Raw genomic sequence first — 18,213 nt, forward strand, 5'->3', positions numbered from 1 at the left:
TCTGATGCTCCTTAACCTTTCCACTTCGTATAGTTCTGCCACCAGGCTGAGCAGATCATCCACCTGGTCACACCTCACACAGCCAGTCTCACTACTGCTATCCGCTACAAGTGATAGGCTCTGACACTCCCTGCAGCCTGAGAGCTGGGTGGCTGCTTGTTTTCATGGCAGCTGTCTGAGTTGCCACATGCCTTCTGGCTAACACAGAGGTTAGAGCTTTCTGCTGGGTGGGTGCCATGGCTAAACTCCTTCTGAGGGGGTGATGACCACCAATGTGTAGCCAAAAGGATAGACCTGTAATGAAGGCCTACTTGTATTATATATGGTAAGAAACAGTAGCTGGAAGGATAGGCCTGTAACAGAGGCGTATTTGTATTATACGTGATAAAAACTATTCATTGTTACTTTAAGTAGGAAGCTAACGATTCTTAGAATGAGCACGTTACACATCGTGATAAAAAGAAAGAGCTACAAGACACTTCAAGGTCCTTATGTACGTACTTTTAGAAAGGGAGGATACTAGGAACATCCTTATATTTCTGAAGCATTTAGTAAACAATTAAAGTAGGGGAAAGGTAACTTGGGCCAGGGTCCCCACCACCACCCACCCATAAGCCCCCTACCCAAATTATACCACCTACTCAAAAGATAGTGGTGGAGAAATGAGCTGAGCATGTATTCTAGTTTGCATACGAGGCAAAGAAATATGAACCAATCAGTGTAATGGGGAGTGTACCACTTTGTAATCTTTGTAATATTTGTGTATAAATATGACAAAAGAACCAGCGTTAAGTGTACTAGATTTGTGGGTACCACCTAGCACCTGGCACTGAATAAAGCAATATCTCCTCTCTAAACTGGAATAAGTTTCAGGAGTTTTACTTTTCAGGAGTTTTACTTTTGTGGGTTGGGGCAATCCCAAGCACAACTATAGGCTGGGTGGGGAACAGATTGAGAGCAGCCCTGAGGAGAAGGACTTGGGGGTGTTGATTGATGAGAAGCTCAACACAAGCCGGCAGTGTGCGCTTGCAAGCCAGAAAGCCAACCATGTCCTGGGCCGCATCAAAAACAGCGTCACCAGCAGGTCAAGGGAGGTGATCCTGCCCCTCTACTCCACTCTTGTGAGATCCCACCTGGAGTACTGCGTCCAGCTTGGGGGTCCCCAGTACAAGAAAGACATGGAGCTGTTGGAGCAGGTCCAGAGGAGGCCACAAAGATGATCAGAGGGCTGGAGCACCTCTCCTATGAGAACAGGCTGAGAGACTTGGGATTGTTCAACCTGGAGAAGAGGAGGCTCCAGGGCAGACCTAATTGCAGCTTTCCAGTATCCAAAGGGGCCTACAGGAAAGATGAGGAGGGACTGTTTATCAGGGAGTGTAGTGACAGGACAAGGGGTAATGGCCTTAAGCTGAAGGAGGGTAGATTTAGATTAGATGTTAGGAAGAAATTCTTCCCTGTGAGGGTGGTGAGGCACTGGAACAGGTTGCCCAGAGAGACTGTGGAGGCCCCATCCCTGGAAGTGTTCAAGGCCAGGCTGGATGAGGCTTTGGGCAACCTGGTCTAGTGGAGGGTGTCCCTGCCCATAGCAGGGGGTTTGGAACTAGATCATCTTTGAGGTCCCTTCCAAACCAAACCTTCTATGATTCTATAACAAACAGTCTCCCCTCTCCAGCACTCAAGCTGCGCAGACCCTGTCACGCCACGCTCCGGGCCGCTAGTGCGCCCTAGGCTGCTTTTTATAGGCGGAGGGATAGGGGTGGGATGGGGTGCGCGCGCGCGCGCGCGCGCGCGTCGTTGCTCTGGCAACGCCCAGGTGTCGTCAGCGGTTCCCGCGAGATCAGCTGGCTTCTGGCGGCTCTCTTGCGCTTCGCTGGTGTTTCCCTGCTTCTGGAAAGTCAGGGAAAACCCTTGTGCGCCTACATCTGCTGCTCCGCTGCGGGTCGGGCCGGCACCGGAACTGCACCCTTCGGCGACTGGCTGCTGGATTCTGGTTACAGCGCGTTTAAATCTCCCGCCGTTGCTCTGGCAAATTTTTGTGTCCCTTTATGTTCTTGTTGATGGTTTCCTCTTCTTCTTATCCCTTGTTTGCATTTAAAAGGTCCTTGACCAGATACCCTTAATGGAGCAGACACTCTTCTTCTGCATATGCTTGCAGTTTTCTATCCTTTCATCCTTTTTATTCTGAAGACTAGAAAATTATTTTATCAAAGCAATTTGGTGATGGTTTATCATACAATATATACTTAAATTATTCTCATTTTTAATTGTGGTATTCTGAAAGTGGGTAATAATGCTTGCAAGTGACTATACAATTGCTTTCTTGTCGCTGTCTGTGAAACTCCCTGTGAAGGTTTGTTGGGGCTGCAGGTAAGTAGGAGCAGCTGGCTAGTTGTGGCTCTTCCTTCAGTTGATAGAGGGAACTAACACTTAAGGGAAATAGCAGGACCATTAACTAGCTTAAGCCACATATCTAGTAATCTTAACCCTTATGTAAGATGTTTTAACAAGAACTAGCGTAAGGAAGGGTCAAGATGACCCTTCACTCTGCTTGCATTTTTGTAACCAATCACAAGATAAGGAGGTAGTAAATCAGAATGGAATGAACACAGAGGATTCTCTGCTAATTAGGAACCGGTCTGAGTAAGTTTTGTGGTGAAGGTGAAAAGTGCACAGTGAGGAAGACATACGGCCTTCATCCCTAAGACCCCAGCCCACGACCACCAAGAGGCACTGCATGTGCGCAGCTGAGAGGAGTTAAAGGCAGAGACAATGGAAATGAACTCATTGTAATAAGACCGCCTTTCCACGGAAAGATCATGACTATGTATAGGAGCTTTTTGAATATGTAACATTTTGTTGTATAAAATTCAAAGGGAATTGCCGCAAGGTGTGCACGATTTTGGTGGGATGACCCCCCGTGCTGCCCAGCGCTGAATAAACATACCTACTTTACAACTTTCCCAGTTGTGGAGTCCGATTTTCCACACATCACAGTGAGCTTTCTGGTGCCAACTCTGTTCTCTTGTCTCGTTATGTTTACTCCTGCTGTATGCACACAGGATATATACATGCTCTTCAACAAACGTACTTGATTTCACGCCAACGGTAGATAATTTGTGCTTACTTATCATCTGCTGTCTACAGAGTACACTGGATGAAGGATTTATTTGCTTAAACAAGGGGATAAGAGCAAATTTGGTAATGCATTTGGCCTAATTCTACTTAAAATTTTGTCCAGAGCAACCAACTTCTTCCTTGATGAGTCAGTGGGATACCAGCTCCCAAAACTGTGCAGGCACAGATCTACATTTTAGGTAAGTGTTATTTTGTGAACACATTATTTTGCATAAATAATAAACATATTGAAACCCCTGCTAAAGGCTGCTGAAGAGTATATGAAGTCACTGACTTACTCTGGTTACTTGCTAGACCCAAAACTCAAAACCAAGGAGAAGAAGGGATTTTTTGCCTCCATTTTTAGGGGAACTCCTTCTTTTGCGTAAGACTGTGCTGCATATCCACTGTGGTAATGGATAGTGAGTGTGGTGAGTGGTAGGTATTGTTGAATTTCATTTTAGGATCGCATTTGTCGGATCTAAGTATATCTGTTACTATGTATCCCAAGCAATTCTATATTTCATATGAGTGATCCATCCCAGTTGATTACTTGGTGCCTTCCTCAAAATACATGTTAATTTTGGAGAATATTTCTTGGAAACATCTGTCTACAAATTCAGCATCTGTATTATGGATTGAAAATTTGACAACTTGCTGTTGGCAGGCAGTGTAAACAGTTCAGTGCAAATACATTTACATTGATGTGGAACATATACTTTTCAAGCTGTAGTCTCATTTCTGCCTTGTTATTAAATGAGACAAAGAGGAAAAAAAAAAAAAAAAAGCTAGGGTTCCTGAACCACATCTGTTTACTTTAATGAATAAACAGTTACTGCCAGTATGGAAGTGAGATAATGATGTCTAGCAGAGAAGTTTGTTTTAGACTTACTGATGGAATATGTGGAAGGACATTGCTGTCTGGGTTGGAAGACCAAGTACAGGGACTGAGCATCACACCTAAACATATCAGGCAAATAACAACCTCAAATTCTCTATTGATGTTAACATCTGTATCTAACACCATTCTTTCAAACAAGTGAGCTGCATGTCCTCTGACATTCCATAACCTATAGGCAAAGGGTAGAAGTAATTTAATTTTTTGATTGAGACATCAACAGTTTTGGGAGGGAGAAAATTCTGCAGGTGTTGCTTGTTTGGCTCATATATACGTTTATGATTTTTTTTTTTCATTATAGACTACGTGGCTCTGTAAGTCTTACTGTACAGGATCACTGTTCTTCATTTCATAAATTTTAAAATATAATCAAACAATTCAGAAAAATGCATGCTTTATACTGTTGTATTGAACCAATTGACACTTGGGCTGTTAAGTCACTAGGTCTGCAGAAATTTCAGTTGTAAATGTTCATCTCCTTAACGGTGCTGCTTGTACATACCTCTGCCTCCAGACAGGGCAAGAGGGGTTTTTATTTTCTTCTTTGTTAGGAATATTTATTTGAATGTGTGGGACGTTCAGCCTCCTGGGTTTCAAGTTGACTGTTTTTTGCTTTGTCAGAAAACAAAACGAGTTGAGGTGTGATGTGACCATGTGTTACAGTCAGGAAGACATTTGCTGCTTGTATTGACTTGAGATCATGCAGCACTGAGCATCAGACAACATTTAAGCCACAGGCTTGGAGGCCTCATTATTATGTTAATGGAAAGCAATTGGACAATATTTCTGCCTCTAATGGCAGAAAATCTTGAAAGTAGAAAACTTGACACAAATTTTCTAGTTATCCGATATTTGTATTTGAGATGAGCTATTGCTGAGTTATGCTTCCGGAGAGGTTTCTGGCTTCCTGACCTTGTATTTCAGTTAAAATAGTGCAGTAGAAGACAGGTATTTAGCAGATGAGTAATCTTGAATTGAAGCTTTTTGGACGGGTGAGGGATTTGGGATCCTAATGTGGAATTGTTCTTGGAGGGGGGAAATAATACCCATTTGCCATGTAACTGTAAAGAGAAGTTTAGGAACAGTCCTGCCATGAGAAGTAGCTTTAAAGCATTGTTTTCTTGTTACGTACTAGAAAAATCTGAAGAACAGGCATAATGTTCCTGTGTATTGTTATCTGCAAAAAGACCCAAGGTTTAAGATAAGAATGTGGAGAAAAAGGATTAACATCTGCTCTTCTACATCACTGAGTTCAGGTCTCTAGGAGAGCTGTGTGATTGTAATAGTTTGTCAAATAGTACAAGTGATTTACATTCTTAAAAGTGGGCCTGAAGAGGCTGCTCACCCACCCCTGACCAACACTTGCTACTCTCTGCTTTCCCAGTTCCTCCCCTGAGTTTACATGCTGATTAACTTTTCTTTCTTTGGAGCTGGGGAACTGATTCTGGATGTTCCTCCCCCTGCCTTGTAAAACCTAGCAGATTCCTTAATTCCTACTGAGGAGCCAATCCATACATTCTTAGTTAATGCCCTGGTGAGAGGATGGGGATAGGCACTGAGGGATAGGGGCAAAGCTGCTGCACCTCTGTGCTAACTTCTGTTATTCTGAAAAACTGTGTCACAAGCTCCTTGGATTCCCTCTGAACTTTGTTCACCTGTGAGGGGCTTTTCCATCCTCTTTTTAGGGCCTTCCTCTGTGGCTTAAATGTGTATACCAGGGCCTTATATGTGTATGTTCTAATGCTGACAATTTCCCTTTGACTGAGATAGGCTTAATTTTTTCCCTCTTATTAGTGAGAAAAGCCCTCATCTATACCATAAGATGTTTATTGAAGCCCCTTGTATGCCTGTGCTACCTTAACTTTCCTAAGCAGGATACAATAGAAGATTTTTTTACTCTGTTGCTGCAGGTGATGTTGATCTCTTTCTGTGCTGGTACATACTTGGAATAGTTACTCCTGAACATGAGTATGTAGTATAGAAGGTTATGTGTGTACTTTTTCTATCTTAACTGGAAGTTTGTGCCTTAATTTTAATCCAACACCTGTTACATTAACACCTCTGCAGCTGAGACAGAGCTTTTGCTTTTTATGTCATTTTAAACTGACGGGTTCCTACATTGAATTAGTATATTTTGGTTCTGCTTCCTAAGGCAATGGTGCTGCATTTTGCTGTTGTTTTGTTCAAATTTCATTCTTGTATGTAATTCTAGTTCTTTGTTCTTTTATAGCATTCTAGCTCTCCTGTCCTTTTCATCCATTTTGCACCAGGCGGTGCTGGTTTGTTATGATCCCCAGTAAAAAAGGCACTCAAACACTGTAAAGTATCACTTAAAATACCATTTATTAAAGAAACAGTATTCACTCTAAAGAAAGAGAGGCTAGTATAGATAATCCTACATCCCTTCAGACGCTGGGAACACTGGGTTCTCCAGGTTCAAACAGGTCTCTGACTAGTGTGCAGCATGCCGTGCAGATTCCACCCATGGAAGGGTCATGCCATTTTGGGATTCTTACTACGTTGTAATATTTTTGCCTACCTTCAGTGTGGGACCCATGCCTCTCTGTGCATGGAGAGTGGGATGTGTTAGACCTTGGCCCATGAATCTTGGGATGTGCTGGACCTGGCATGAGGAAAATGTGTTGGAAAAGTGCTTGGGTGCAAGGGAGACTTGATAGCCACACTTCCATGCCTGGCCTACAGAAGGGAGCGTGTCTTCTGGCATAGAGAAGGGAAGACAGGGCATACCTTACTCAGCCCCCCCAAACTGGGAGGGTGGAACTTAATGTGATGGTAGGGATATCTTGCTGCAAACTGAAGGCAGGCAGGCTGCCAGCACTCAGCCATGTCAGGGCATCCCATCATCCACCATACCTGCTTCCCACCCAATGGAAGCAATAGTCTTGTGTTTTCTGGTGAGGTTCTTCCCAGGTTACACAATGTTTGTTTTCAAAGGATGTTTGTTTTAATTAAAAAAAGCTATTACTTATTTCCCCATTCCCTTTTATTTGGATGAAATGAGTATGATGGCAGCTGTGCTTCTCACAAATGAAAGTTACAAGATAGTGGAGGATCTGTCCCTGCACAACAATAAACTGTTGTTAAATATTAATGATTTTTTATTCTTCTAAAGAGTCTCTACTCATTCATTGCAAGCAGAGCTTGAAAACCTGGCGCAGATGTAGTTAACATTCAAAACAGAGGAGGCAAATAGGAGAAATGCTAAAGTTATATTCAGCTTATATTGCTGAAATATTAGTTTTCCTTCTTTTTTGCAGTAGACTGGCTGGGTTGACTGTAATTCTTTGGATTCATTTCAGAGTAGTGTGATTGCCATTAATCTATATTTAAATCACAGTATTGTTCAGAAATACTAATCAAAACAAGTTGTTCTAGGTGCAGTGAAAATTTAGCAGCTGCTAGGAAGAAAATTAACTCTATCCCTGCCAAAACTAGGACAGAGATAAATTGAAACAAGCATTTTAAGTGGCAGCCATGAAAATTGTTCTTGAGCAGCCTCAGAGATTTAAGGAATTTCCAGAAGATCCTCAGATCAATTGTATTTCTTCTCATGCAAACAGACTTTGTCCAATTCAAACTTACATCTTGCTTTGAGTGTGTGGCTTGTGTGTTGGGTTTTATTCCCCACCCCCCACCCCCCCTTCCCCCACCAAGTTTACAGTAAGTAATAATAATGTGTAGCCATGCAATGGCTGGATAACTGTCAAACAAACTGAATCCATTTGGCACTTTTTGTAATCACCCAAAACAGACTTAGGTCTTACAAGTTTGGCATTTGAAAACACTTAACAAATCTGTAGACTTAGTTCACATTGTTTATAGTTATTGTAGTGTAATGTGATGTATTTTGGTTTCCAGTTTACATTTATAAGGTTAAATTCTGCAGCCGCTGCTCAGGTCTTATTAGAAAAACGGTATGCAGTTGTAAGCTCGACTCTTTGCTGAAGTGGGTAGCAAAAATCTCTCTGCCTTCAAGAAAGTATTTTTGCGTGAGCGAATTCGTACAGAAACTTACCTATAACTTTCTGTTGTTTTCCTTGCTTTCTGGTTACACACTACTATATCACTGATCCTTATTTTTATGCTGCTTTAGAAAAAGACTTTTCATATATTCTTTTTTTTTAGTGCCACAGCAATTTAAAGAGAGTGAAATTTTGATTAGAAAAAGAAAACAACAGAGGGTGCTAAAGAGCTGTGGAAAAATGTATTGCTCTTGCTCTCTGAGGAAAAACAAAGCTAGGAACAAGCAGTGGACCTCAGTTAACACTTGTGAGAAGGTGCAAATTTTCTTATAGTCTTTCATAAATGACATTTCTCAAATGGGCAGGTTGCCAGTGACTAAATGTAAGACTGGAATTGTTTAAACTTTGTAAGCTATGGAAGAAATAATGTTTCTAGAGCAAGCATCCTGAATGACCTGGGTCATATCATTTAGGCACAGACCCTGAGAGATGCTGAACTCAACTGAGATTAGATGGCTAAATAGCTTACAGGATATGGACTTAAGCCTGTGCTTCAGTGCTTCATCTGTAAAACGAGAATCTTTGTACTATACAGCTGGGTGCAATATGTGGCGAATAAATGCATGAAGGATTTCCAGTGTGTTTGGCTTATCTGATAGAGGCCTAAATCTAAATTTTAGCCTTCACTTCAGTATTTACTCAGGGACATCTTTATTCATTCACATGTTTCAGTGAATAATCAGGGAAACAAACTGTGAATGTATGTGGACTGGTGCCGTAAATGTTTGGCTCTCCTTTCCTTAGGTGGTAGGACACGTTTTCAACTCATAGTTAATTAATAATTAATTAATCTCTCACTTTGTGATTATTGTACTATTGATGACAATCTGAAACACAATTTATTGCAGTTCGCTAAAGGAATGTTGGGCTTCCCCACTGTTTGTACCAAGTCATTGGCTAATTAGTTGATTTATCTCACACTTAACAGATTTAAAGATTGTATTCTATGAGCTTGTATGGTTTACTGTCATGTCATACAACTATAGAAGATGCCAAGCTGGAGCTCCAAGTAGTTTATTCTGGTATTCAAGAATCAGATAAACCTTCAGTAATGGAAATTGTGGGATACTAAATGTAATAAGTCAAATGCTAGGAGTCTTTTCCAAAAATGAAAACAGGAAAAAAAAGTCTTATGCTATACAAGCAAAAGTTAAATCACACTCAGATTTTAAAGCATTTTAAGTGATGTCCAGTCATGTGCTGGCACTTGCATAATTGTCAGCAAAACCTGCGAACAACTTAAGCCTTTGTTTTACTCAAAATAACTGGCAATGTTAGTAATTGCTAGAAAAATGTTACTTACCACTGTCAATTTGGTGAAGATGCTTCTTTTTTTTGTGAGGCAACCCGTATTTGGGAAGTTCAGATGTTTACCTTTAAAGAAGTAGAGGTAAGGATAACCATTATGGTTCCTTAAATCTCCACCATGGAGCCATGCTGACTCCAAGTCTGTCCAGAAGTAATTCTCAGAATTGTGTCTTTTTGGCCTGCTTTATATGATGTAGGTATTTGAGCTCCAGCCCTCCAGGCAGGGGTGGTAGCATTGTCCAAAAATTTGTCTACAGCTTCAGTGCTTGAATCAGCCAGAGGATAGGAAAGCAAAGTGTCCTGCATCTCTAACTGATGCGGTTAAAGGCAACTTCTGTATTGTTTTGGGATTCTTAGAGAACAAGAGTCTTTACACTGACCCTTTCCTATCTGCCGTATAGTCTGTCTCTGGGAGATGGGCAAGGGCTTCTGAACTTACTCTATGTATATTGTATCAGAGTGCCTTCAGGACAATTTCTGTGAGTGAGCTCCCCCTCTGAGTCTTTGAACATTTCCCCTTGTTTGCAAGTTTGTGATCTGATGAACTTTGGCAAAAGTCTCAATGGGTGAAAATCTGTGAGTTTCCATGAGAGAAATTACAGTTTGCATCAGATGGGCAGATGGGCCCTTAAATACTACAACAGCGCAGAAGATAGGGAAGGCAGATAGAAGATAGGTCCCTGAGAGGGTCAATGAGTGATTAACTCCCTAAAGTATGGTATATGTTGCTACAGTTGCCAATATTTTAATAAGGGATGACCACGAAAACTTACTTCATTCTGTGACAGCCTGTGAGTTGCAGGGGACAAACGTATTTACAGAGAGGAGGCTGCAGAGCCCCTATTCATTTGGATGTTTCTTTCACGCAAAATCACTTTCTCACAACTAGACTAGTTGACGAATGAACTTCTATTAGGCTACTTTGCCCTGGTGGCATGGAAATCTCATCACATGCAGACAGGGTGCTCTGTCCACCACTGCTGTAGGGTTGGAGAGAGGTAATCCCTCCCTGTGGATTTGCTATGTAATCAAACTCACAACACCTGTACAATATATAAGTGGGCGATTTGGGTCTGTAGGGTATTGCTTTTTCAAAGGACTTCAACACATTCTATTTTCTAGGCCAGTTCAAACATATGCTTTTGAAGTCCACTGATTTTAATGAGAGTTAAGGAACACTTCAGGTTAAGGATGAATGTATTGCCAGGCTGAATGTTTTGCCAAATAAAGTCCTAAAATACTTCAGCATGGAAGTTCAACATCATCTTTGACATAATTTCCCTCATTTTTTAACCGTGCATTCAGACTTGACTGAAGGAATATTACCAGATGGTGATGTCACTTTTGTAAAGAGCTTTCACAAGAATAAGAAAATATTGGAAATAATTTTATTTCATTTACTAAGGTATAGGAGAATTGTTGCTATAATGCTGTCGTGGTTTAGCCCCGGCTGGCAACTAAGCACCACGCAGCCGCTTGCTCACTTCCCCCCAGTGGGATAGAGGAGAGAATCAGAAGAGTGAAAGTGAGGAAAACTCGTGGTTTAATAGGACAAACATGAACAGGAAAATAATAATATACAAAACAAGTGATGAACAGCACAATTTCTTATCACCCAAAGTCGATACTACGCATGACCCCCAGCTGCCCAGCCTCCCAGCCCACATGCACAAGCAAAGCAAGACAAGGAGTTCATTCACCACTTCCCATCGGCAGGCAGGTGTTCAGCCATCTCCAGGAAAACAGGGCTTCATCATGTGTAGCGGTTACTTGGGAAGACAAATGCCATCACACAGAAGTTGATGTCGCACAAGGGCCTCAGCTGACACGCCTCTCAGTCCAGTCCCCAGTTATAAATGGGACATGATGTCATATGGTATGGAATAGCTCTTTGGCCAGTTAGGGTCAGCTGTCCTGGCTGTGTCCCCTCCCAGCTTCTTGGGTGCCCCCTGCCGCCTTGTTAGCAGGGCAGTATGAGAAACTGCAAAGTCCTTGACTGCTTGGCAACAACTAAAAACATCCGTGTGTTATCACAGTTATTCTCATCCTAAATCCAAACCACAGCACTACACCAGCTGTCAGAAAGGAAAATTAACTCTATTCCTGCCAAAACCAGGACGAATGCCAAAGTAGAAAATCTAATAGAAGTAGAAAGAAATCTGTTCTGCTGGTGTCCTTCTCCAGCTTTATGCCAATGTGTCCATACTTTGAGATTCACTACCACCTTGCCAAAAAAGCCTGCATCTTCTCGACATCTGGAAAGTTTTGTGTACTTGGTGTGTGCTACGCTATAGCAATCTTGTCAGTGAAATGGTGGGGATGATTATTCACAGTTTTCTCATTGTTAAATCAGAGAACTCTGTCATGCAGTGAGTTAGAATGAGGGAGGCGAATTTCATCTTCCTACTGCTGGTAGTTGTTACGTGTGTTACACAAAAATGACAAAAGTCCTTTCATGAAGGTTTTGTAGGGACTAGACTTTGACAGTGTCACTGAATTTTTGAATTCAGTAAATCTTTTCTTAGACAATGGAAGGAAGTAGCTGTCAGAACCTGGGAGAAAACTAATTTTCTGATATAACAACTGATTTATGTTAGCAAGACCAAGCGAGCAGAGGAGCTGTTTAAAACTTACTCATTTATACCATGTAAGTTATAAAAAACAGACAAGTTATGCTCTGGTGGTGTAATTTGGTGCTGCTCTATTGCATTCATTGCAGTTCAGTTGACTTACACCCACAGATGGGTTTGGTTTCTATGAACTGTCCTTACCCTGTGAGGAACTCTGAGAGTTTCTTTATCAGATTTCCATTTTGTTTTGCATTGTATGCAGTAGCAACATAGCTACTTCATTTATAAAAGCTAGTCTGCTTCTGATGTCTTAATCAGGTCAAAGTGATGCCCTTCATATAGTAAGTAAATGTTCAGCTATCTTGGTGTTGGGCCAAGGGGAGGCTTACCTAAGCTAACTAGCTTGGAAAAGTGTCCTTTGTACTAAACACTGTAATATCTGCAGGCGTTGTTCATACAGCATACTCTGACACTAAACAGTGGTTAAGAAATGGGATATCTTAAGTACACTGGGCAAATCCTGGGGAAATTCATTGTACCCATCTCAAATTCCTCAAAATTGTGAGCTTCAGTTTATACTTGGATTTTGCAGTTTATGGATTCTCCTAGTGTTTAGTATCTCCCAGGAAGCAACTGGCAATTCACAGAATCAAGCACCTAATAATAGACACTGGGGTTTGTTTTATCTTGAAATACAGTGATTGTAACAAGTTAAATTTTGGATTCAGGATTGGGGATTTTTTTTTACAGTTCTCCTGGATTTGAGCTACTTTTTCCTGTTGTGTATTTTACATTTATAATGTTGATATGCTATAACTATTATTAATTGGCATATTGTCAATTCATCAAGTTAAAAAACATTCAGCAGGTAAAACACATGGTGATTAATACTTTAGTAATTACGTAGCTTATCCCACCATACTTTTCTTATCCCTGGCTTATTTCTTCTCATTAATTTAAGCTTCTAAATTAATCAGATTGTTCTTGATGTGTGTATTTAGAAAAACACTCAAGTAGTATCTGTGTGCATGGTTTTGTGATAGAACTCTCTTCTCCAGGACTATACTGGAGAAAAAGGTCTCTAAACTGTAAGAGAATTGCTGGACAACCTAAAATTAAAAGCTATGCTACCAAGGCTTTTAATTGTAAGAAAAGCCCAAATTTTAGTTGTACCACAAAGAATCTCTCTTGTAAAAATTATGGAGAAGAAAAGAGAGTGGAAGAGGTGTGGGCTGAGTTGCAATTTCTTGAGGGGAGCAAATCTTTACCCTGGTTTTCAGTGTCAGCAGTAGATGTGTTACCGACTGAAGTATTTATTCCAGAAGTATAGAAACCTAAACTTTTAAATTATTGTCTAAAATAGTGCTTAGCAGTTAAAAATAGCCACCTAAAAATTTCCATCAAAAAACTTTTGGATGAATAATCAGATTTTCAGGTAGGATTTTTAAAATTATAAAGATGAGTATCTGAAATGCCAGCTATTTTGTTTCTGAAAATTGTAAAACACGTGTACTTTTGCTGCCTCTGACCTTTTTCTCCCTTCTGGGTCAGGTTCCTTGTGCAGACATTCTTTCCCAAGAAAGTTTCTGCAAAACTTCTTGCCAGAAAGGGAAGCTACAACATATGTGTGTGTATATTTATACGATGGAAGTTTTAATTAATCAATGAGCATAAAGTGAGTGGGAAGGGGGCAGGGCAAGCACAGAGTCTGCACCACCCTTCTGTAAGGTACTGCAGCTGTTGCAGATCTCTTTAGAATATCAGATTTTTTATATTTCCGCTTTAAATTCTTTATGTGAAGCTTAGCATTTTTGACAGGGAAAGAAATATATTGTCTGACCTGTTCTGCTCAAAACTGTTTTTCCATACTCTTAATCTACTCATTATGAACATCCAGAAACTGTTTGGTCCCGTTCATGCAAAGTGCAACAAACTAAAACAGAAATCTGCCTTCTCTAGTCTCAAAGGCCTGCACAGGGTGATTGTATTTCTGCTGTTGGTCTACTTCATAGCAAACCCAGAAAGTGTCTGGATTGCACTTGGATCACCCAAGGTGATATGGCAGAACCCGATGGTGAGTATCTTGTCTGTAGCAGGTCTTGTGGCATCACAAATCCTCCTGCAAACTGCTGCTAAAGCAGTACTGGCTTTCCCAGTCTGAAGAGGGGCTCTGAAGCTTTTATGGGAGTAGGGAACACTGGGAGAGATTTCTACTCCTGAGCCTGGAATTTTGACCTGTTCAATTTTAATGAACATATAAGCTTATGTAATGCCTTCTTTAAAGACTGGCTGGAACTGTAGTGTGTCTAAACCTTCACTGGTTTCCCTTCAATATTCTCTAACAGTCTGCAGGCTTCTTAAGTCATCTGCCGTATCTTCCCATAAGATGGAAGCATTCATCTTGGAGATATGTGAAATAGTTGAATTGTTTAAAAAAATATCACTGATTATTCAGCACTTGTAATATTGAACATCTCTGAAATTACTGTGTGTTTTACAAAGGCCTTTTTTCACTCCAGCCAAACTTGTTCAAATCAGTAGATGATTTTTCAACCCTTCTCACTGGCACTTCACATCTGTCTTTAATTTTTGTTCTGAAAAATAGCATTCCATCCATTTGGGTTTTGTTAATGAGAAAATCTTCTCTCTGTTTACTGGGGCCCTTGCTTGTTTATTTGAAGGTTGATGGTCCCATATGATTTTGTGACTGCATAGCACAGTGCCTTCAGACAGTTCTGTGTTTTTTCCCACTAAATAATGTATCCTTCCAACAGATTTCTTTGCAGTTTGTTAGTGTATAACTGGTAGGTTTTGGTGTGGAATGTGCTATAACATTCTAAAGCTAAATTTTGTGAAAAACACTAGGTAAAAACATAGGCTTAAGTCATTCTGTGATGTTCAATCTGGTTTTACTTGCTATATATATAATTATTTACAGTGCCACTTAACCATTATTTAAAAAACACCCATACCTGTTATAGGTGGAATTTAAAATTGCAAGTCTGCGAAGAGCTGGAATTAATGGTTTCTATTCATTGGTTGTTGACTACCAAAGTGTAAGCCAAGGGCAACCACACTCTTAACTTGAGTGTATCTGTTAACTGCTTAAATGTATCACCCAGTATGTTTGCAATAATTAGGGAAGTCAGGATCTGTACTTGGTTTAAGATGTTTTCTCACTAATTATTATGAGGAAAAAGTCAGCTGATAGAAACTTAGTGCTCATTAGTATAAATAATTCTTGATGGCAGAAATTCCTCATTCCAAAACTCATTGTTATTTGTAAAAGAAGCCACCATATTATCTGCTAAGCATAAACTATAGGTATTAAAGCAGTAGAGAGGCTGTCTTAAACTACTTATTCCTTAGTATCTAACCTATTCCTACTTACCCACTCTTCTTTCTCTTGAAGTAATGCAGCAGTAATGCAAGTGGCATTTCAAGGAGGAATGCCCTATTATGGGCATCACAGAAGTGAAGAAATTCACCGTAATGAGATCATTCTGGACATATTAGGAAAAACACTGATTATGTTTCACCTTTCTTGCTTGTGCCACACAGTAAAAAGAAGCACAGTAGAGAATGTGGAAATGTGACTGAGATAATTAATGTTCTTGGCTACCATTTTCACCACAGACTGCTAAGTATGGATGTTCATAAAACAACTACTTTAATTTTATTCTTTTTCTGCACATTTCCTATCTGACAATCTGGTAGATAGGCTGCTGAGCTGGGATAGTGATTGGTAGCTAGCTATCTTCTTCCCTTTCTACACCTCTCCACATCCCCATTTTTGGAAGGAAAATGAGGAAGAAGGTCTTTGAAGATCTCTCTTGATTTGCCCTATATATCAATAGCTAGGATTGGCCAAAGACATCTAAGTTTGGATTGCTCTGTTGAACAGATTGAGATTAGCTATTTAACATACTCGTGAATTTTCCTCAAGGAATGTACTCTGCATCAAGAAACCCCTAACCTCCGCAGTCTAGCTGCCATGTGAACATGCTTAGGTTTGCAAAAAGCTGCTGTTAATAATAGTTAAGAGAGTTGTTGAAAATGTAATCACGCCGGGGTTTGAAGTTTTATTTTGGAAGCAGCATATTTTCAGGAAGCAAGATGGCTGGACCTCCAGCTATTGCAAGGTGGCACAGTCCCTCAGACATGAGTAGGATGGCATTGATTTACATCCACCGAGGATCCGATCCTCTGAGGGAGGATGGGAGAAAGTACAGCTGTCGTGGCTGGGAGTGCTAAATCCATGCCAATGAGGTGAACGGGACTGAGCTGCATGGACTTACAGACCTCAGAGAGAGAAGGTAATTGAAAAACCTGTTGTGTTTTGCTAGTCTCTGGATGGAAGGAATGGTCTGATCTGATCCCTTGAAGAGATTTAGATTTTGGAGTTTCTCAGGTTTGTACCTGGTTAGTTCTGCTTTTGTAAACGTTTCAACAGCTGCAGAAGAACAAAATGCAATAACCCTCTGACCATGTCTCCTCTTCCCCAGATATGCCCTTTCAGTCTAGAGCTGGAAAAAGAACAGTATCACAGTTACTACCTTGAAAGCATGCTCCATCATGTGGTCTGCTCTCTTTGCTGAGAATGATCTGCAGGAATGGATGCAAGTCATACTGCATGTCTTGGAGAAGGTTAAATGTGAGATGCGGCGACTGATAATCTCTAACATGAAGTCACATAACAGGCATCTTTAGCAACATCCCACTGACTTCAGAGTTCTATTTTTGTGTTATATACTCATTAAAAAAAAAAAAAAGACTGCTTAAGTTGCTGGTTTAAACACTTGTTTTCCACACAAGATTTAAAGCTACAGGCTGATTTTTCTTTAGAGATAGAATGCATCTGCTTGCAATGTGAACAGTTTCGTCAGTTATTTTGCACTATAAGATGACATTTGTACCCACATAATTAGGCTCACAGTTCCCTAGTGGTAAAAGCCACATGTTGAATTTTTCTTTACGTCATATTTCCAAGCTGCTTGACAATAATGATTTACCTTTGACAATGTTGCTGTTTATGATTTTTTTTTTATGGTTAAAACTTCCAATTTTTATCATTCCCATATATTGCTTTTATTCACAATAAAACTGCTTTTTTTGGCTAGACATCCAGAATACTGTTGTAATGGAAATAGTGGGGACTTAATATATTGCTTCTGTCTGAACTTGAATTTGATCCTGTTCCCATTTAAATCAGCTACAGAACCCCGCCTGGCATCTGTGAGAACTGTTGGCTGGCTGGCTGTCCTACATCATGCCATACTTGAAGACTACTGTCATTGTTTTAAATATTTTTTCCTGATTCATAAATATGAACAAGCTTTTTGCCCCAGTATAACTATCTTAATCTCTGCTACCAAGAGTTATCAACTGTTGTTATCATGAAACCAAAAATATTTATAATCATATTGTGAACAAAGTCTCCTACTTCAGAGAAAAAAATGTTATTTTCACTGTTATTCACGAGACATTTTTATAAGGGTGAAAATCATTAGCAGGATAAGAGAACATATGGGAATCTGATCCTGTGTAGACTGTTGGTGATTTTCCACCAAATTACTTCTACTGATTTCAGGAGACACCTCTGAGAAACATGTGACAAACAACTACTCTGGCATAAAGATCCCATTAATCCCTGTGCCATAAACTGTGTTGGTTATCACCGATGTCCTGCTGATCTTTACAACTCTGAGAGAAAAGAAAATTGATGTTGTTGATGTGCAAGATCAATTCCTGCTCAGTGCAGAGGCTGTATTATGCACTTATCTCACTTGTATCTTGGGTGACTGTGTGCATTTTCACTGCCCATGGACATCTGAATATCGTAAATGAAGGTAGTGTTATAAGGAGGTTTGGTACCTATTTGTTGTCAGTGCTGCTGGCTGTGCATCTTGTGCTTCCCAGGATGTGCCATGAAGTTGCAACTGTACCACATCCTCACAGCTCACAGCCCAGCTCTATCCACTCCGGCTTTGGCCACAGGTGTTGATGCCTGGCTTGTGGCAACTCTTTATTAATAGTTGAACAGAATTCAGGAATCAAATTTCCTGCATAAATGTGTGTACTTGCACTTATTTAAAGATAATCCAACTTTCTAACAAAGAGACCATTTCAGCGTAGGAAAAAAATTCTTCCTGAATTCATAAAGTGTATGTTGGTCCCACATTTTGTTGGATGCTCTTATACCTGGGTCTTGATAACCTGCCTGTGTTTTCCCACAACTCAGCTCCTTCTTCAGACTGCAGTAATTCTAGCATTTTTCTGA

At 40.4% G+C, this 18,213-nt stretch overlaps 1 long non-coding RNA gene across 1 annotated transcript; it reads left to right on the forward strand.

The window, feature by feature from the left end:
- Positions 1 to 2,997: 2,997 nt before the first annotated feature.
- Positions 2,998 to 17,080, forward strand: LOC142600487 (uncharacterized). The gene is made up of 2 exons (XR_012833992.1): positions 2,998 to 3,314; positions 8,159 to 17,080. It is a non-coding gene; the product is annotated as an uncharacterized LOC142600487 (long non-coding RNA).
- Positions 17,081 to 18,213: the final 1,133 nt, after the last annotated feature.

Source organism: Balearica regulorum, chromosome 2 (assembly GCF_011004875.1).
Source record: "Balearica regulorum gibbericeps isolate bBalReg1 chromosome 2, bBalReg1.pri, whole genome shotgun sequence".
Taxonomy (NCBI): Eukaryota; Metazoa; Chordata; class Aves; order Gruiformes; family Gruidae; genus Balearica; species Balearica regulorum.